Here is an 18519-nt window from a genome sequence, read left to right on the forward strand (position 1 = left end):
TAAACAACGTATTGCATTCAGCAAATCTGCTGCAAAAGACTTCTTTAAAATCTTAAAAAGCAAAGATGTCACTTTGATGACTACAGTGCGCCTGACTCAAACCATGGTCTTTTCAATCACCTCATATATATATGAAAGCTGGACAGTGAAAAAAGAAGACAGAAGAAGAATGATGCATTTGAACTGTGGTATTGGCAAAGAATATTGAATATACTGGAAGAACAAACAAATCAGTCTTCAACCCACTGCCTTCAAGTCAATTTCGACTCATAGTGACCCTACAGGACCATATAGTCTTAGAAGAAATAAAACCAGAACGCTCCTTAAAAGAAAGGATGGGGTAACGTTGCTTTGCTTACTTTGGACACATCATCAGAAAAGACCAATCCCTAGAAAAGGACCTCACATTTGGTAAAGTAGAGGGTCAATAAAAATGAGGGAAACCGTCAATGAGATAGATTAACCCAAAAGCCACAACAATGGAATCAAAGATATCAAAGATCATGAAGATGGAGCAGAATTGGGCAATGTTTTATTTTTTTTATACGTAAGGTCATCATGAGTTAGAGCTGACTTGATGGCAACTAACAACAATAACAAATAATGTATTCTCAGAGCTTTTCTAATCATATCTATATATATTTGTAGTCCACAAAAATTAAATCATACCATCCATACCATTTTGCACCATCTTACTTGGCAAATATATGCACCCATCTACCGCATAATTTTGAATGTCTGCATAGTATAAATTATCATAATTTATTCCAATAATAATAGGAATTTATGGGGCTTTTACTTGGTTTTAAGTAGCTTATAAAAAAGAATGAAAAAAATCTGTCTTGGAATAAGTACAACCAGAATGTTCCCTAGAAACAAGGATGGCGAGACTGTCTCACATACTTTGGACATGGTACCAAGAGAGATCAGTCCCTGGAGAAGGGCATCACGCTTGGTAAAGTAGAGGGTCAGCGAAAAAGAAGACCCTCAACAAGATGGATTGACATAGTGGCTGCAACAATGGGCTCAATCATAATAAGGATTGTGAGGATAGCGCAGGACCGGGCAGTGTTGAGTTGGAACCGACAGGACGGCACCTAACAGCAACAACGATGTACACATTATCCCAACAAATCCTCACACCAACTCTATGAGGACAGGTGTCATTTAGTATCTCCATTTAATAAACAGCAAACGGAGGTTTAGAGCTGTTGGTCTGCTCCAGATAACATAACTGTCAAGCTGATATTGGAACAGTGGCTGTCTAACCCCAGAGCCCATACTTTTAATAACTCTGCCATTGTGCTTCCCACTGTTGGGCACTTTGGTAGCTTCCAAAGAGCTATCTGCCAATCATTATCTTGGTAAAAAAATATATATTTTTATTAAAACAGATGAACATTAAACTTTTATGGAACAAGTTCTAGAAGTAAAAGCAAATAAAATTGCATATCTTTCCATTAATATTAATAAATTCAAATTATAGCTTACTGTGATTCTATTCTTATAGCTGTTGATGAGATTGGTGGGCTGATTCCCTCTGACTCCTCTTCTGTGGACAAACTTTCCGAGACAGAGACACAATGTGGGTTTGGAGGCTGCTTAGCTTCACAGAGGCCTCTGGCTGAGGTCCTCATCTTTGGCAGTTTCTCTTCCTCCCCAGAATTAGCCAAGTGAGGAAACGCTGCCTGAGAGACAAGAGAGACTAGTGCCTCTCGTCTCTGGTGCCATTTCCTAGGACCTCAGCCCCACCCCACCCCCACATTATTTTACCCATATAGAAAAGTCATAAATTAAAGAAATGGTAAGTAGAACATCTCTACATCCGTTGCATAAGATTTCCTCTGTGCCTATTTTCCCCAGCAAGAAAGCAGGAACTTCCCATTTCAGAGCACCTTCCCTCACAACAGTTATTTCTAGCAACTGCTAGTTAGGTGTAACTTGAACCCAATACAATGCTTCTTCTGGAAGCACAGTGAGCTCATAAGCTGTAAAGGGCTGATTTTCAACTTCTTTTATTTTCATTGTATTATTTTTTAGGTGAAAGTTTATAGTGCAAATTAGTTTCTTATTCAAAAAGTTGTACACAAATTGTTTTGTGACATAGGTTGCAATCCCTGCAATGTGTCAGTACTTTCCCCCTTTCTCTTTACACCCTGGGTTCCCTGTGTCCATTCTCCCAAGTTTCCTGTCCCTTTCTGCCTTCTCATCTTTGTTTTTGGGCAGGTATTGCTCATTTGGTTTTGTATACTTGATTGAACTAAGAAAAAAAGTTTCTCACGCATATTATTGTTTGTTTTATAGGGCTGTCTAATCCTTGGCTGAAAGGTGGACTTCAGGAGTGGCTTCATTTCTGAGTTAGCAGGATGTCCAAGGGCCATAGTCTCGAGGATTCCTCCAGTCTCTGTCAGACCAATAAGTCTGGGTTTTTTTTTTTTTTTTTTTTTGTGAATTTGAATTTTGTTCTACATTTTTCTCTCGCTCTGTCTGGAACCCTCTATTGTGATCCCTGTTGGAGTGGTTGGTGGTGGTAGTCTGGCACCTTCTAGTTCTTTTCGGCTCAGGCTAGTGAAGGCTGTGGTTCATGTGGTCCTTTAGTCCTTTGGACTAATATTTTCCTTGTGTCTTTGGTTTTCTTCATTCTTCTTTGCTGTGGACATGATTTGAACAATAGGTGTATTTTACATGGCCACTGCCGAGCTTTTAGGACCCCAGACACTACTCACCAAAGTAGGATGTAGAACATTTTCTTTATGAACTATCTTATGCCAATTGACCTAGATGTCCCCCAAGACCATGGTCCCCAGCCCGCAGCCCCAGTAACTCGGTCCATCAAGGTGTTTGGATGTGTCTAGGAAGCTTCTATGGCTTTGCCTTGATCAAGTTGTGCTGACTTGCCCTACGTTGTGTGTTATCTTTCCCTTCGCCAAAGTTAACACTTGTCTGCTCTAGTTAGAGCCCTGGTGGCTCAATGGTTAAGTGTTCAGCTGCTAACCAAAAGGTGAGCAGTTCAAATCCACAAGCCGCTCCTTGGAAACCCTATGGGGTAACTATGAGTCTGAATCAGCTCGACAGCAATGGGAAGTATGTAGTTAGTGATTTCCCCTCACCAACCGTCTTCTCCCTTGTAACCATCAAAGACTGCTTTTTATTGTGTACAAACCTTTTCTCTGGTTTTTATAATAGTGGTCTCATACAATATTTGCCCTTTTGTGATTGACTTATTTCACTCAGCATAATGCCCTCCAGATTCATCCATGTTGTGAGATGTTTCGTGGATTCATCATTGTTCGTTATCATTGCGTAGTATTCCATTGTGTGTATGTATTACAGTTTGTTTACCCATTCATCTGTTGATGGTCATTTAGGTTGTTTCCATCTTTTTGTTATTGTGAATAATGCTGCAATGGACATGGGGGTGCATATGTCTCTTCTAGCTTTTTATGGAGGTGCCATATTGTTTTCCAAAATGGTTGTACCATTTTACATTCCCATTAGCAGTGCCTAAGAGCTCCAATCTCCTGGCAACCTCTCCAACATTTGTTATTTTCTGTTTTTTTGATTCGTGCCAGTAATGTTGGGGTGAGATGGTATCTCATTGTAGTTTTGATTTGCATTTCTCTGATGGCTAGTGATCGCATTTCCTCATGTATCTTTTAGCCGCCTGAATGTCTTCTTTTGTGAAGTGTCTATTCATATGCTTTGCCAATTTTTTAATTGGATTATTTGTCTTTCTGTATTTGAGGTGTTGAAGTAGTCTACAGATTTTAGAGATTAGACACTTGTCAGACGTGTCATAGCCAAAAACTTTTTCCCAGTCAGTAGGTTCTCTCTTTACTCTTTTGGAGAAGTCTTTTGATGAGCATTAGTGTTTAATTTTTAGGAACTCCCAGTTATCTAGTTCTGTTGTTTGTGCATTGTTAGTTATAGTTTGTACTGTATTTAAGCCATATATCGGGGACCCTAATGTTGTCCCTAATTTTTCTTCCATGATCTTTCTTGTTTTAGGTTTTATATTTAGGTCTTTGATCCATTTTGAGTTGGTTTTTGTGTATGGTGTGAGATATGGGTCCTGTTTCATTTTTTTACAGATGGACATCCAGTTTTACCAGCATCTTTTGTTAAAAAGACTGCCTTTTCCCCCATTTAATGGATTTTGGTTCTTTGTCAAAGATCAGCTGACGGTAAGTAGATGAATTTACATCTGGGTTCTCAATTCTGTAACATTGGTTGATGTGTCTGTCATTGTACCAGTACCAGACTGTTTCGACTACCATGGCTGTATAGTGGGTTCTGAGATCAGGTAGTGTGAAGCCTCCTACTTTGTTCTTTTTCTTCAATAATGCCTTGCTTATTCAGAGCCTCTTTCCTTTCCATATAAAATTGGTGATCTTTTTTTTCCATCTTGTTAAAGAATGCTGTTGGTATTTGGATTGGCATTGCATTATATCTGTAGATTGCTTTGGGTAGAATTGACATTTTCACAATGTTGAGTCTTCCTTTCCATGAGCGTGGTATGCTTTTCCACTTAAGTAAGTCTGTTTTGGTTTCTTGCAATAGTGTTTTGTAGTTTTCTTTGTATAGGTCTACATCCCTGGTTAGATTCATTCGTAAGTATTTTATCTTTTATGTTTGTTTGTTTATTGTTGTAGTTTAAGTGAAAGTTCACATTTCAAGTTAGTCTCTCATACAAAAATTTATACATATATTGTTATGTGACCCTAATTGCTCTCCCTGTACTGTGACAGCACACTCCTCCTTTCCACCTTTGATTTCCTGTGTCCATTCAACCAGCTCCTGACCCTCTCGGCCTTCTCATCTCACCTCTCCACAGAAGCTGCCCATTTAGTCTCATGTATCTACTTGAGCTAAGAAGCACACTCTTCACAAGTATCATTTTATGTCCCATAGTCCAGTCTAATCTTTATCTGCACAGTTGGCCGTTGGAATTGTTTTAGTTCTGGGTTGACAGAGAGTCTGGGGGCCATGTTTTCTGGGGTTCCTCCAGTCTCAGTCTGGTCTTTTTACTAGAATTTGAGTTCTGCACCCCACCTTTCTCCTGCTCCATCAGGGAGTCTCTGTTGTGTTCCCTGTGAGGGCAGTTATTGGTGGTAGCCAGGCACCATCTACTTCTTCTGGTCTCAGGCTGATCAAGTCTCTGGCTTATGTAGCCCTTTCTGTCTCCTGGGCTAATTAAGTATTTTATCTTTTTAGGGGCTATAATAAATGGTATTGTTTTCCTTTTCAAAGTTCTCTTTGTTGGTATATAGGAATCCAACTGATTTTTGTATGTTGTTCTTGTATCCTTCCACTCTGCTGAATCTTTCTATTAGTTCTGGTAGTTTTCCACTGACTGCTCTGAGAGGGATCACAATAGAGGGTCCCGGACAGAGCTGGAGAAAAATGTAGAACAAAATTCTAACTCACACACACAATAAAAGACCAAACTTACTGGTCTGACAGAGACTGGAGAAACCCTAAGAGTACAACCACGGGATAACCTTTTAACTTAGTAATGAAGTTGCTCCTGAAGTTCACCCTTCAGCCAATGATTAGACAGGCCTATAAAACAAACAATAACACACGCAGTTCAACCATGTATACAAGACTAAATGGGCACACAAAAACAAAGACAAGAAGGTAGGAAAGCACAGGAGAGGTGGATGAATGGAAATGGGGAACCCAAGGTCGGGAAGGGCAGAGTGTTGACACATTGTGGGATTGGCAACCAATGTCACAAGACAATATGTGTATTAATTGTTTAATGGAAAACTAATTTGCTCTGTAAACTTTCACCTAAAGCAAAAAAAAAAAAAAAAAAAAAAAAAAAAATCAGTGTTTAGTGGATAGAGAGGGAAAAAATGTAGAACAAAAATCAAATTCATAAAAAATGATCAGACTTATTGGCCTGATAGAGACTGGAGGAACCCCTGAGACTATGGCCCTAAGACACCCGTCTGACTTAGAACCGCAGTTATTCCTGGAAACCACCTTTCAGCCAAACAATAGACAGGCTTATAAAATAAACAATAACACCCAAAAGAGCCTGCTCCATAGAACAAACAATTATAGGAGACTAAAAGGGCAACATTGCCCAAGAGTAAAACTAGAAGACAGGAAACCAAAAAAAAAAAAAAAAGCCCGTTGCCGTCAAGTCAATTCCGACTCATAGTGACCCTATAGGACAGTAGAACTGCTCCATAGGGTTTCCAAGGAGCACCTGGTGAATTCAAACCGCTGACCTTTTGGTTAGCAGCCATAGCTCTTAACCACTACCCCACCAGGGTTTCCAGGAAAGGATAGGAAAACCGTATGAAAGGAAATGGGGAACCCAGGGTGGAAGTGGGGAAAATGTTGGCACAGTGTGGGGATTGCAACCAATGTCAGGGAACACTTTGTGTACATGTCTTAGTTATCTAGTGCTGCTATAACAGAAATACCACAAGTGGATGGCTTAACAAAGAGAAATTTATTTTCTCACAGTCCAGTAGGCTAGAAATCCAAATTTAGGGTGTCAGCTCCAGGGGGAGGCTTTCTCTCTCTGTTGGCTCTGGAGGAAAGTCCTCATCCATCTTCCCCTGGTCGAAGAGCTTCTCAGGCACAGTGACCTCCGGTCCAAAGGACGCACTGTGCTCCCAGTGCTTCTTTCTCGGTGGTACGAGGTCCCCAACTCTCTGCTTGCTTCCTTTTCCTTTTATCTCTTGTAAGATAAAAGGTGGTGCAGGCCACACCCCAGGGAAACTCCCTTTACATTGGATCAGGGACGTGACCTGAGCAAAGGTGTTACATCCCACCCTAATCCTCTTTAACCACAGGCAGAGATTATGATTTATAACACATGGGAAAATCACAAAATGGAGGGCAACCACACAATACTGGGAATCATGGCCTAACCAAGTTGACACATATTTTGGGGGGACACAAGTCAATCCATGACAGTACAATTTGTTAAATGGAAAACGAATTTGCTCTGTAAACTTTCACCTAAAACACAATAAAATATTTTTTAAAAAATCAGAGAAAGCACACACCAAGATGAGATTAATATAATGTTAAAATTTAAACTTTTATACTTTAAAGCAGGTTGGAAAACTTTTTTGGTAAAGAGCAAGACAGTAAAAGTTTTAGGCTTTGCAGGTCACGTATGGCCTCTGTCGCGTCGTCTTTTTTTTTTTTTTTTGCTGCCCTTTGCAGATGGAAAACCACTCTCAGCTTGTGCGCTGTACGAAGACAAGCTGGGGACCAGACATGGCCTGTGGGCTATAGTTTGCCATCCTCTGCATTAAAAGATACCATTAATAAAGTAAAATGACAACTGTAGTAGTTTCCTTGGGTTGCCAAAATCAAGGTGTCAGCAAGGGAGGATCCTTTCTTACCTCTTCTAGCTTCTGTTGGTCCCAGGCATTTCTTGGCTTATAGTAACATAATTCCAATTCCTGGCTCTGTCTTCACATGGCCGTCTTCCCTGTATGTCGGTCTCTGTATCTCTACTCTTTTGTATATAAGGACACCAGTCATACTGGATTTGTGCCCACTCTACTCCAGTATGACCTCGCGTTAACTGATTTCCATCTGCAAAGACTATTTCCAAATAAGGTCACATTCACAGGTGCTGAGGGTTAGGACTTCAACATATCTTTTTAGGTGACACAATTCAATCCATAACAACACCCTCAAATGGGATGACAGTATTTATAATGCATATGACCTTATATATATTATATCAACAAATTTTGTATCAATGCTATAAGCATCCATGAATCACTAAGAAAAAAATAAACATTTTAATAGAAAAATTGGAGAAAGGCAGTTTTTTGGCATGTCCTGGAAGAGGAAAGCCTGAGTGGCCACTAGACATGCATAGAGACTCTCCCTCGCTGAGGAGAGAGAGGCATGGGAGTGGTGGGAAGAGGGTGCCTGCTAGACGAGCACAGTTGGGATGTGGAGCCTTTGCATCTGGAGGTATGGCTTGTTCACTTAATGTGAAAGTGGTCCACTGTGGCTCTGTCCAGCAACATTCACCTCTCCAGGGTCAAGCAAGGTATTGCAGGGATTCATCCTGGGATGGGGATTGGTCAGGGGAAGAGGGGTACAAGTGGGTGTCTGGGCGTGGATGTTGAAATCCGGACTGGACAGGAGGGCATGGAAGTCAGGAGGGGTTAAAGGACTGTGAGTGTTTGATGGGGTTAAGGATTGGCCATCTCCTTTAGGGTCATGAGTTGAGGTGGGGAGGGGCTTGAATGAATGGACTGCAGGATATGAGATGTTGGCTAGAAAAGGAAGGTTGGATCTCCTGATCAGTGTATTCTTTCTCTCAGCAGGTTGCCTAAGGAGCAGCTAGAGGAGTGTCATTACCCTGCCTGTCATTTGGCTTTCAGAAGAGTGTGCTGCCCAGGTTATGTATAGTTTAGTTCCACAAACAGAAAAAGGGAGCATTGTTTCTCTCAGACAAGTTACAAATAACAGGAGAAAGTACATACACTATTCTCTTTTAAAAAATGTTAATGTTCCCTAAAAAAAAAAAAAAAAAAAAAAAAAAAACCAACAAACAAAAAAACTACCTTATATTTTAAAACAGCATGCGGGTCAACTAATTTATGGTATAATAGTAGAAATTTCAGGTGCCCACTATAATGAAGAAACCTACATTACTCATTATTGTCTTTTGTGTTAAGATGTCTAAAATCTATAATACGATTACTTTTAAGTGACTAACTCTCCTTTGCAAAAAATAGTAGCACGTCCTATTTCTAATGAATGCATTGCAAATACCAGAAAAGAAATCTTTGTCACCATTTAAAAAATCTCAAGTACTTGTTTATTACTCTTAGCCATATCGTTCCTATCAGACACTTACTGACTAGCATTTTAATATTTCTGGGTTAATATTGTAGAACTGGTGTGGTGGTGACATCTGACCTCCTCTAACTTCACAAGGGGAAGGAGAATCAAGATCAACTGCTCAAGGCTGATTCCTATGAGGTGGAGGTCAAACATGCTTCCTTTCTTTTGGGTGGGAGTAAAGACCATGGAGAGAAAGGCCATATAAAAGTGATCCATCACACCATAATATAAAGTTACTTTAAAAGAAAAGCAAACTGCTTACCTTTGCCAAGATTTGATTGTGAAGGTAAAACAAACAAACAAACAAACAAACAAAAAACAGCTTTCTATTATGGAAAATTAAACAAATATACCCAGCACCTAGCTTTGTCACACTAATCAATGCATGGCCAATGTTGTTACATCTATATTGACAGCTACTCCCCTTGTCCACTCCCCGGATGATTTTAAAACAAATATCAAAGATCATATTTTATCTATAAATGATTCAGTATATATGTCTAACAGATTAAGATTCTTTTTATTTTTTTAACAAAAACAAAGCCACAGTACCATCATCACATCCCACAAAACAAAAGAAAATCAACCTATATCAAAACAAAAGACATTACAAGAAAGGAAAATCACAGACCAATGTCTCCCATGAACACAGATGCAAAAATCCTCAACAAAATATTACCAGAATGAATTTAAAAAATTAATAAAAACAATTGTACACCACGACCCACTGGGATTTATTCCAGGTATGCAAGGCTGGTTGAACATTCAAAAATCAATTAATGTACAAAGATGAAAATGTGAGGGTCGGGGGAACTAGATTAATGGAAATGGAACAACCTGAATGGATATAGTGAGAATGTTCACACACTGTGAAGAGTGTAACCAATGCCACGAAAAAATTTGTGCAAAAATTGTTGAATGGGAACCAAAATTGCTGTGTAAACTGTCACTGAAAATACAATAAAATATTATTTTAAAAAAATAAATTAGTGTAATCTATTCAATCAACAGGCTAAAGAAGAAAAAGCATACGATCATACCAAAAGATGTAGAAAAAGCATTTGACAAAAATCCACCACCCATTCATGATAAAAACTCTCAGCAAACTAGGGATAGAGAAGAACTTCCTCAACTTAACAAAACATCTATAAAAAAACTACAGCTAACATCATACTTAATGGTATGATTTCCTTCTACGATTGGGAACCATTCAACATCTTACTGGAAGTCCTAACTAATGTAGTAAGATAGGAAAAGAAAAGATATACAGATTGAAAAGAAAGAAATAAAATTGTTTTTGTTCTCAGATGATATGACAGTCTGCGTAGAAAATCCTGAAGGGTCAATACAACAACAAAACTCCTGGAACTAATTAGTGATTATAGCAAGATTTCAGGATACAAGGTTAGTATATAAAAGTCAATTGCTTTCATATATGCCAACAATAAATGCTTGGAATTTGAAATTAAAAACACAACACCACTTACATTAGCAGAGGAAAAAAAAGAAATACTTAGGTATAAGTCTGACAAAATATGTACAAGATCTATATAAGGAAAACTCTGATGAAAGAAATCAAAAAGATCTAAATAAATGAAGAGCTATTCCATGTTTGTGAATGTTGCTGTTGTTGTTGGGTGCCATCGAGTCGGTTCTGACTCATAGCAACCCTATGTACAACAGAATATGTACTTGTGTACAACAGATTGTGCCATCCTCACAATCTTTGCTGTGTTTGGAGCCTATTGTTGCAGCCGCTGGGTCAGTCTAGCTCATTGAGGATCTTCCTCTTTTTCGCTGACTCTCTAATTTACCAAGCATGGTGTTCTTTTCCAGGGACTGGTCCCTCCCGATAACGTGTCCAAAGTATGTGAAATGAAGTCTTGCCATTCTCACTTCCAAGGAGATTCTGGCTGTACTTCTTCTAAGACAGGCTTGTTCGTTCTTCTGGCAGTCCATGGTATATTCAATATTCTTCACCAACACCACAATTCAAAGGTGTCAATTCTTTGATTTTCCTTATTCATTGTCCAGATTTCACATGCATATGAGGTGATTGTAAACACCATGGCTTGGGTCAGGTGCACCTTAGTCCTCAAAGTGACATTTTTTTTCAACACTTTAAAGAGGTCATTTGCAGCAGACTTGCCCAATGCAATACGTCATTTGATTTCTTGACTGCTGCTTCCATGGGCGTTGACTGTGGATCCAAGTAAAATGGACTCCTTGACAATTTCAATATTTTCTCCATTTATGATGATGTTTATTGGTCCAGTTGTGAGGACTTTTGTTTTCTTTATGTTGATGTGTAATCCATACTGAAGGGTATAGTCTTTGATCTTCATTAGTAAGTGCTTCAAGTCCTCTTCGATTTTTGCAAGCAAGGTTGTGTCATCTGCATATTGCAGGTTGTTAATGAGGCTTCCTCTACTCCTGATGCTGCATTTTTCTTCATATACTCCAGCTTCTTGGATTATTTGCTCAGTACACCAATTGAGTAAATATGGTGAAAGGATACAACCCTGACACACACCTTTCCTGACTTTAAACCAAGCAGTATCCCCTTCCACCATTCAAACGACTGCCTCTTGGTCTATGTACAGGTTCTGCATGAGCACAGTTAAGTGTTCTGGGATTCCCATTCCTCGAAAAGTTATCATAATTTGTTATGATCCACACAGTCAAATGCCTTTGCATAGTCAATAAAACACAGGTTAACATCTTTTGTATTCTCTGCTTCCAGCCATGATCCATCTGACATCAGCAATGATGTTCCTTGTTCCACATCCTCTTCTGAATACGGCTTGAATTTCTGACAGTTCCCTGTTGATGTACTACTGCAACTTCTTTTGAATGACTTTTATCACAATTTTACTTGTGTATGATATTGTTGGGTAATTTCCGCATTCTGTTGCATCACCTTTCTTTTGGAATGGGCACAAATATGGATCTCTTCCAGTCGGTTGTCCAGGCACCTGTCCTCCAAATTTCTTGGCATAGACAAGTGAGCACCTCCAGGCTGCATCCGTTTGTTGAAACATCTCAACTGGTATTCTGTCCCTTCCTGGAGCCTTGTTTTTTGCCAATGCTTTCAGTGCAGTTTGGATTACTTCCTTCAGTACCATCCGTTCTTGATCATATGCTACCTCCTGAAATGATTGATTGTACTTTTTGGTACAGTGACTCTGTGTATTCCTTCCATCTTCTTTTGATTCTTCCTGAGTCATTTAATATTTTCCCCGTAGAATCCTTCAATATTACAACTCGAGGCTTGAATTTTTTCTTCAGTTCTGTCAGCTTAAGAAATGCCAAGCATGTTCTCTACCCTTTCGGTTTTCTAATTCCAGGTCTTTGCACATTTCATTATAATACTTTACTTTGTCTTCCTGAGCTGCCCTTTGAAATCTTCTGTTCAGCTCTTTTAATTTCATCATTTCTTCCTTTTGCTTTAGCTACTCTATATTCAAGAGCAAACTTCATAGTCTCTTCTGATATCCACTTTGGTCTTTTTCTTTTCTGTCTTTTTAATGACCTATTCCTTTCTTTATGTATGATGTCCTTGATGTCATTCCACAACTCTTCTGGTCTTTGGGTATTAGTATTCAATGCATAGTATCTATTCCTGAGATGGTCTCTAAATTCAGGTGGGATATACTCGAGGTCGTATTTTGGCTCTTGTGGACTTGCTCTCATTTTCTCCAGCTTCAACTTGAATTTGCACATGAGCAGTTAATGATCTGTTCCACAGTCGGCCTCTGGCTTTATTCTGACTGATGATACTGAGCTTCTCCATCATCTCTTTCCACAGATGCAGTCGACTTGATTCCTGTGCAATCCATCTGGCGAGGCCCATGTGTATAGTTGCCATTCATGTTGCTGAAAAAAGGTGTTTGCAATGAAGAAGTCATTGGTCTTGCAAAATTCTATCATACGATCTCTGGCATTGTTTCTTTTACCAAGGTCATATTTTCCAACTGCTGATCCTTCTTTGTTTCCAACTTTCACATTCTAATCATCAGTAATTACTGTGTTCATGAATAGAACACTCACTATTGTTAGATGTCATTTCTTCCCAACTTGATCTATAGATTTAACACAATCCCAAGCAAAATCCCAGAATATTATTTTGTGAATATCAACACACTGATTCTAAATTAATATGGAAAGACAAAAATTCCAGAATAGTCAACACAATATTAAAGAAGAACTATTGGACTTCAAGTTTTGCTATAAAGCTACAGTGATCAAGACAGTGTGGTATTGATGAATGAATAAATACATGGATCAGTGGAACAGAATAGAGAGCCCAGAAATAGACCCACATGAATATCATCAACTCATCTTTGACAAAGGCTCAAAGGTAATTCAGCTGCGAAAGGACAGTCTTTTCAACAAGTGTTGCTGGAACAACCGGACATCTACATGCAAAAAAATGAATCTAGACACAGATCCTACACCCTGCACAAAAATTAACTCAAAATGGATCATAGACCTGAATGTAAGGCACAAAACTATAAAACTTCTAGAAGGTAGCATAGCAGAAAATCTAGGTGACCTTGTGTCTGGAGAAGACTTCTTAGATACAACATGGAAAGCACAATCCATGAAAGAAAAATTGAACTTCATTTAAACTAATAACTTCTGCTCTGTGAAATATACTGTTAAGAGAATGAAAAGACAAGCCCTATTCCTGTGGATGTGATCTTGTTTGGCAATAGGGTTTTTTTGGTTATTTTAATGAGGTCATACCACCGCAGAGTTGTCCTAAATCTAATCACTTCTGAGGTATAAAAAGAGCAGATTAGATACAGACATGGCACATACTGGGGAGGACAGATGCCATGTGAGGATTGCCAAGATCCAAAGAATGTGCTGGGCTAACGGCAAGGAAAAATCGACATGGCTGAGATCCTGATTAGAAGACATTGTTTTACCCATTTTACAGATCTGGAAATTGAGGCCCAGAGAAGTTAAGTCACTTGCTTAAAGGCTACAGGTCTAAGAAGTAGGGGACTCAGGTCAGAGCCTGTCCTTGTCACCACTCTACTACTCACCCACCACGACACACTTGCAGATCTCTCAGATTAGATCTCAGAGGTAAGCCCGAAAGGCAAATAGAAGAAAGTTTCAAGGCAGAACAAGAACCTCCCCCTTTCCTTTCTTTCGGCTTGTTGTGCATCCCTTTGTTTTCTTGACTAAACATCTAAGTTGGATGAACTTGAAGTGACACTCAAATTTTGCTCCCAACTAGGACCTCTTTTGTGTCTCCTTATCTGTAGAATGAGTCGGAATCAACTCGACCGCAATGGGTTTGGGTTTGGTATCTGTAGAATGAGGATAATAGTAAAGCCCATCTCGTGATATTGTAGGGATTAAAGAGATGGTGTGGATAACATGCTTTACAGAGTGCATGGCAGGAAAAACACTTAGTGGTTTGTAGCTTCTGCTCTGTCCTTTCTCTTTGCGTTGTTGTTATGTGTACTAGTAGTAATGATGAATAGTACATGGTCAGAGCAGGCCTCATCGAGAAGGTGAGATTTCAGCAAAATGTGAAGGAGGTGACAGTGTCAGATGAGCCGATATCTGGGAGAAAACATTCCCCAAGGAGAGGAAGTGGCTCCCCCGGAAGTCTTAAAGCCCCCCTTACCTCGTTCTGGAGTTCCTGACTGGTGCTACCGGTTAATGTGCTCGGCTGCTAACTGAAAGTTTGGAGGTTCAAGTAGACCCAGAGGTGCCTTGGAAGATAGGCCTAGCTACTTACTTCTGAAAAATCAGCCACTGAAAACCCTGTGGAGCACAGTTCTACTCTGACACACATAGGTTCACCATGAGTCAGAATTTACTTGAAGGCAACTGGTTTACTTTGTTCTACTTTTTCTTGTTTTCTTTTCTCCCTTTTGCCAGTGCTGGAAGGTAAGTTCCTGTATGTCACAGCCCTGGGCTAGAGCCTGACGTGTGGCAGGTGTCCCATGCAGTGTAATGTTTACTAAATAAATAATGTCGGGCACCAGGGGGACTGGGGAGAAAACAGTTGTTCTTTTTGGCATGAGATGAAGCAGGCCACAGGCCCCAAGTCCCCTCAGATCCAGGGCCCTCCCTCTCCTCCCACCTAACACCTCTGATTTGGATTTATCCCAGGGGCTGAATCCCTGCTCAGCTGCTGCTAAAACAGAGTTTTTGGAATTTTCTGGAAATTGTTTCAGCCTGCAAAAAGAAGACTAAGGGCAAAGAGAGATGGTGTGCGGAATTTTCTGAACTATCTCGGAGTGGCTGCTTCTGGGTGTTTTAAGGGTGAGGAGTGAGCTTAGGGAGCTTCTGCTCCATGGATGAAGTGTGAGGGCCGGCTTTATGCTTCTATCTTTCTATTCTTTCCTACTCTGGCTCCTACGCCCGCCTCACTCTTCTTTCTGAGCAGATGTTCGGCTCTTCTCCTCATTCTCCTGAAAGGAGCCTCTATTCCTTTGTGCCCCACTGGGTTGAAACTGCTGAGCCACATGACATCCACTGTAACAGGCTGGGCCTCTCTGCTGTCCTTCAGCGTCCCTGGGTCTAACAGTCTCCCTCAGCTGATGCCTGCCCCCAAACTTTAAAGCTGGAAGCAGAGAGGAAGGTGTGCCTCTGGACTTAAAGGTGCTGCTCTGTGTTACGTGCCATGCCTCTAAGGTGACCAAGTACACTGGTGATTTAGAGGGAAAGGTTTCCTGTGACAGGAGCATTCATCAGCCCCACAATCTTAATAGGCTATAGCAGTTTGTACCAAACACTGATTGTCATGATTTAAAAATTTTCGTTGAACAAACTTTGATTGAGCACCTACCAGATTCTATGCCAGGGGTAAGAATACAGAGATGAATAGGGTGTTATTACTTATCTAGAGGAATCACATTGCCATTGCAGTGACAACTGTTACTAACACCTGTGTAGGACTTTAGAGTTTACAAAGTGCTTTTACATGTATATATCAATGTCTTGATCACTGTAGCTTTATAGCAACAACTCTATAGATGAGAACACCAAGGCTGAGAAAGGTGAGTGATCTCACAAATCTCCGCGGTAGTGCATGGCAGTGCTAAGAAGCTGATCTTACTCTTCTGACTGTTGTTAGGTGCTGTGGAGTCAATTTTTGACTTGTAGCAACCCCATGTGACAGAGTAGAACTACCCTATAGTTTTTTCTAGGCTGTAATCTTTATGGGAGCCCTAGTGGCACAGTGGTTAAGAGCTACAGCTGCTAACCAAAAGATCAACAGTTCAAATCCACCAGCTGCTCCTTGGAAACCCTATGGGGGCAGTTCTACTCTGTCCTATAGGGTCACTATGAGTTGGAATCGACTGAATCGACTGAATCGATCGACTGGAAGGCAACGGGTGTGCTTTGGTTTGGTTTGGTTTTAATCTTTACGGGAGCAGATCTCCAGGTCTTTCTCCCACAGAGCTGCTGGGACTGCCAACCTTTCAATTAACAGCCAAGTGCTTAACTGTTGCACCACTAGGTCTCCTCTCCTGATTATAGATCCCAGAAAGTTTCTACACTACTGTGTGCTGACCAGGAAGAAGGCAGATAGAGCAATGCATTCTAATAATAAGGTTCAGTGTTAAGCACAGGAAAATGAGGCATCTGTTTCTGGCATAGAGAGAGTCCTAGAAGGCATCACAGCAGAAGCAGTATTTGATTTGGGCCTTCAGAGATGAGCTGAATTTCTTCTATAGGTGGGAACTCCAGACAGGGAACCAGCTAGAGAAGACCTAGGGGTGTAAGAAAGGGAGGGAGCAGGGAAGGAAGTGCATGGGAAGGAGAAGGGAAGGTGGGAGGAGAGGGAGTACATGGGAGGGAGTGCGTGGGAGGGTACAGAGAGGCCTTGGAGGCCACTGGAGTCTTGCCATAAAGAGCCTTCATTTCTGAACTCGGGAGGTTGGACTTGATTCTTTAGGCACTTGGGGGCCACTGATGGTTTCTGAGCAGTGAAATGAAATGGGCAGATTTTTGGTTTGAAGATACAGTTCTACTGACTATGAGGAGTAAAGGTTGGAAGAAATGTTTTTTTAGGGCTCTTAAATGTGAATCGATTTGGAAGCTGTGTCAGAAGTGCTGACACTTTATGATGTTTTCCCAGAGGGTAGGAGAGGCGGGGGAGTAAAAGGCTTACAGAAAATTCCAAGGTTTCTGGCTTCTCCACCTTTATGTATGCAGTTGACAGAGGGGGACAGGAGAGCCATGTCTGAAGATGGTAAGTCCCACTTCAGAGAGGCATCTATGGGATATACTGCAGACCCCAGTGGGTAGTGAACATCATGACCTCAGAGTTCAGGAGGGTGGGGCTGAAGATGGAGGTTAAAGTTCTCGGTATGTGATCCTCTTCCCCTGGCCAAGCAGAGGGAGGCCACAGGAGAGCTGCAGTGCCTGAAGCCCTTGAAGGGTGAGCCAGAAGTGCTGCCAAAGAGAGAGGGCCCCCATGTAGGCTCAGAGCTTGGGCATTGTGTCAAGAGATGGGAGTGGTGCTCTTCTTTCCTCATGTCTTCATGTAATGGCCCTCATACGCCATGGTGTGAAATTTTCACTTGGTCTTGTGTAGCTGAGGCAGTGTCCACTAAAAGGCTGAGGGCTCAGCGTTGGTCCTTTTCTTATTCCCCACAGGACACAGAGACACAGTTTAAAAGGAGGATAAACCAAAATTCAAACCAGCTGCCACTGAGTTGATTCTGACTCATGGTGACTCCATGTGTTTTAGGGTAGAAATGTGCTCCACAGGGTATATATATATAGATATAGATATATATATATGTACATATAGTTGTTTTTGTTAGGTGCCACCGAGTCAGTTCCAACTCATAGTGGCCCTGTGATATCTCATTGCAGTTTTGATTTGCATCTCTCTAATGGTTAATGACAATGAGCATCTTTTCATATGCTAGTTAGCCATTTGAATATCCTGTTTGGTGAAGTGTCTGTTCATGTCCTTTGCCCATTTTTTGATTGGGTTATTTGTCTTTTTGTTGCTAAGTTGTAGAAATTTTATATACTTTTTGGATATTAGACCCTTATCAGATATGTTGTTCCTGAAGATTTTTCCCAGTCTATAGAATGAAACACTGCTCCGCCCTGCGCCATACTCACAATCATTTCTATGTTTGAGCTCATTGTTGCAGCCACTACGTCAATCCATCTCATTGAGGGTCTTCCTCTTTTTTGCTTACCAAGCATGATTGATGTCTTTCTCCAGGGACTGGTCCCTCCTGATAACATATCCAAAGTATCTAAAACAAAGTCTCACCATCCTCACTTCCAAGGAGGATTCTGGCTGTACTTCTTCTAAGACAGACTTGTTCATTCTTCTGGCAGTCCACAGTATATTCCATATTCTTCACCAACACCATAATTCAAAGGCAACAACTCTTCTTCAGTCTTCCTTATTCATTGTCCAGGTTTCACATACATATGAGATGACTGAAAATATCATGGCTTGGGTCAGTCATACCTTAGTCCTCAAAGCGACATCTTTGCTTTTGAACACTTTAAAGATGTCATTTGCAGCAGATTTGCCCAATGCAATACGTTGTTTGATTTCTTGACTGCTGCTTCCATGGGGGCTGATTGTGGATCCAAGTAAAATGAAATCCTTGACAACTTCAATCTTTTCTCTGTTTATCATGATGTTGCTTATTGGTCCAGTTGTGA

This window comes from Trichechus manatus, unplaced genomic scaffold (genome assembly GCF_000243295.1).
Source record: "Trichechus manatus latirostris isolate Lorelei unplaced genomic scaffold, TriManLat1.0 scaffold00020, whole genome shotgun sequence".
Taxonomy (NCBI): Eukaryota; Metazoa; Chordata; class Mammalia; order Sirenia; family Trichechidae; genus Trichechus; species Trichechus manatus.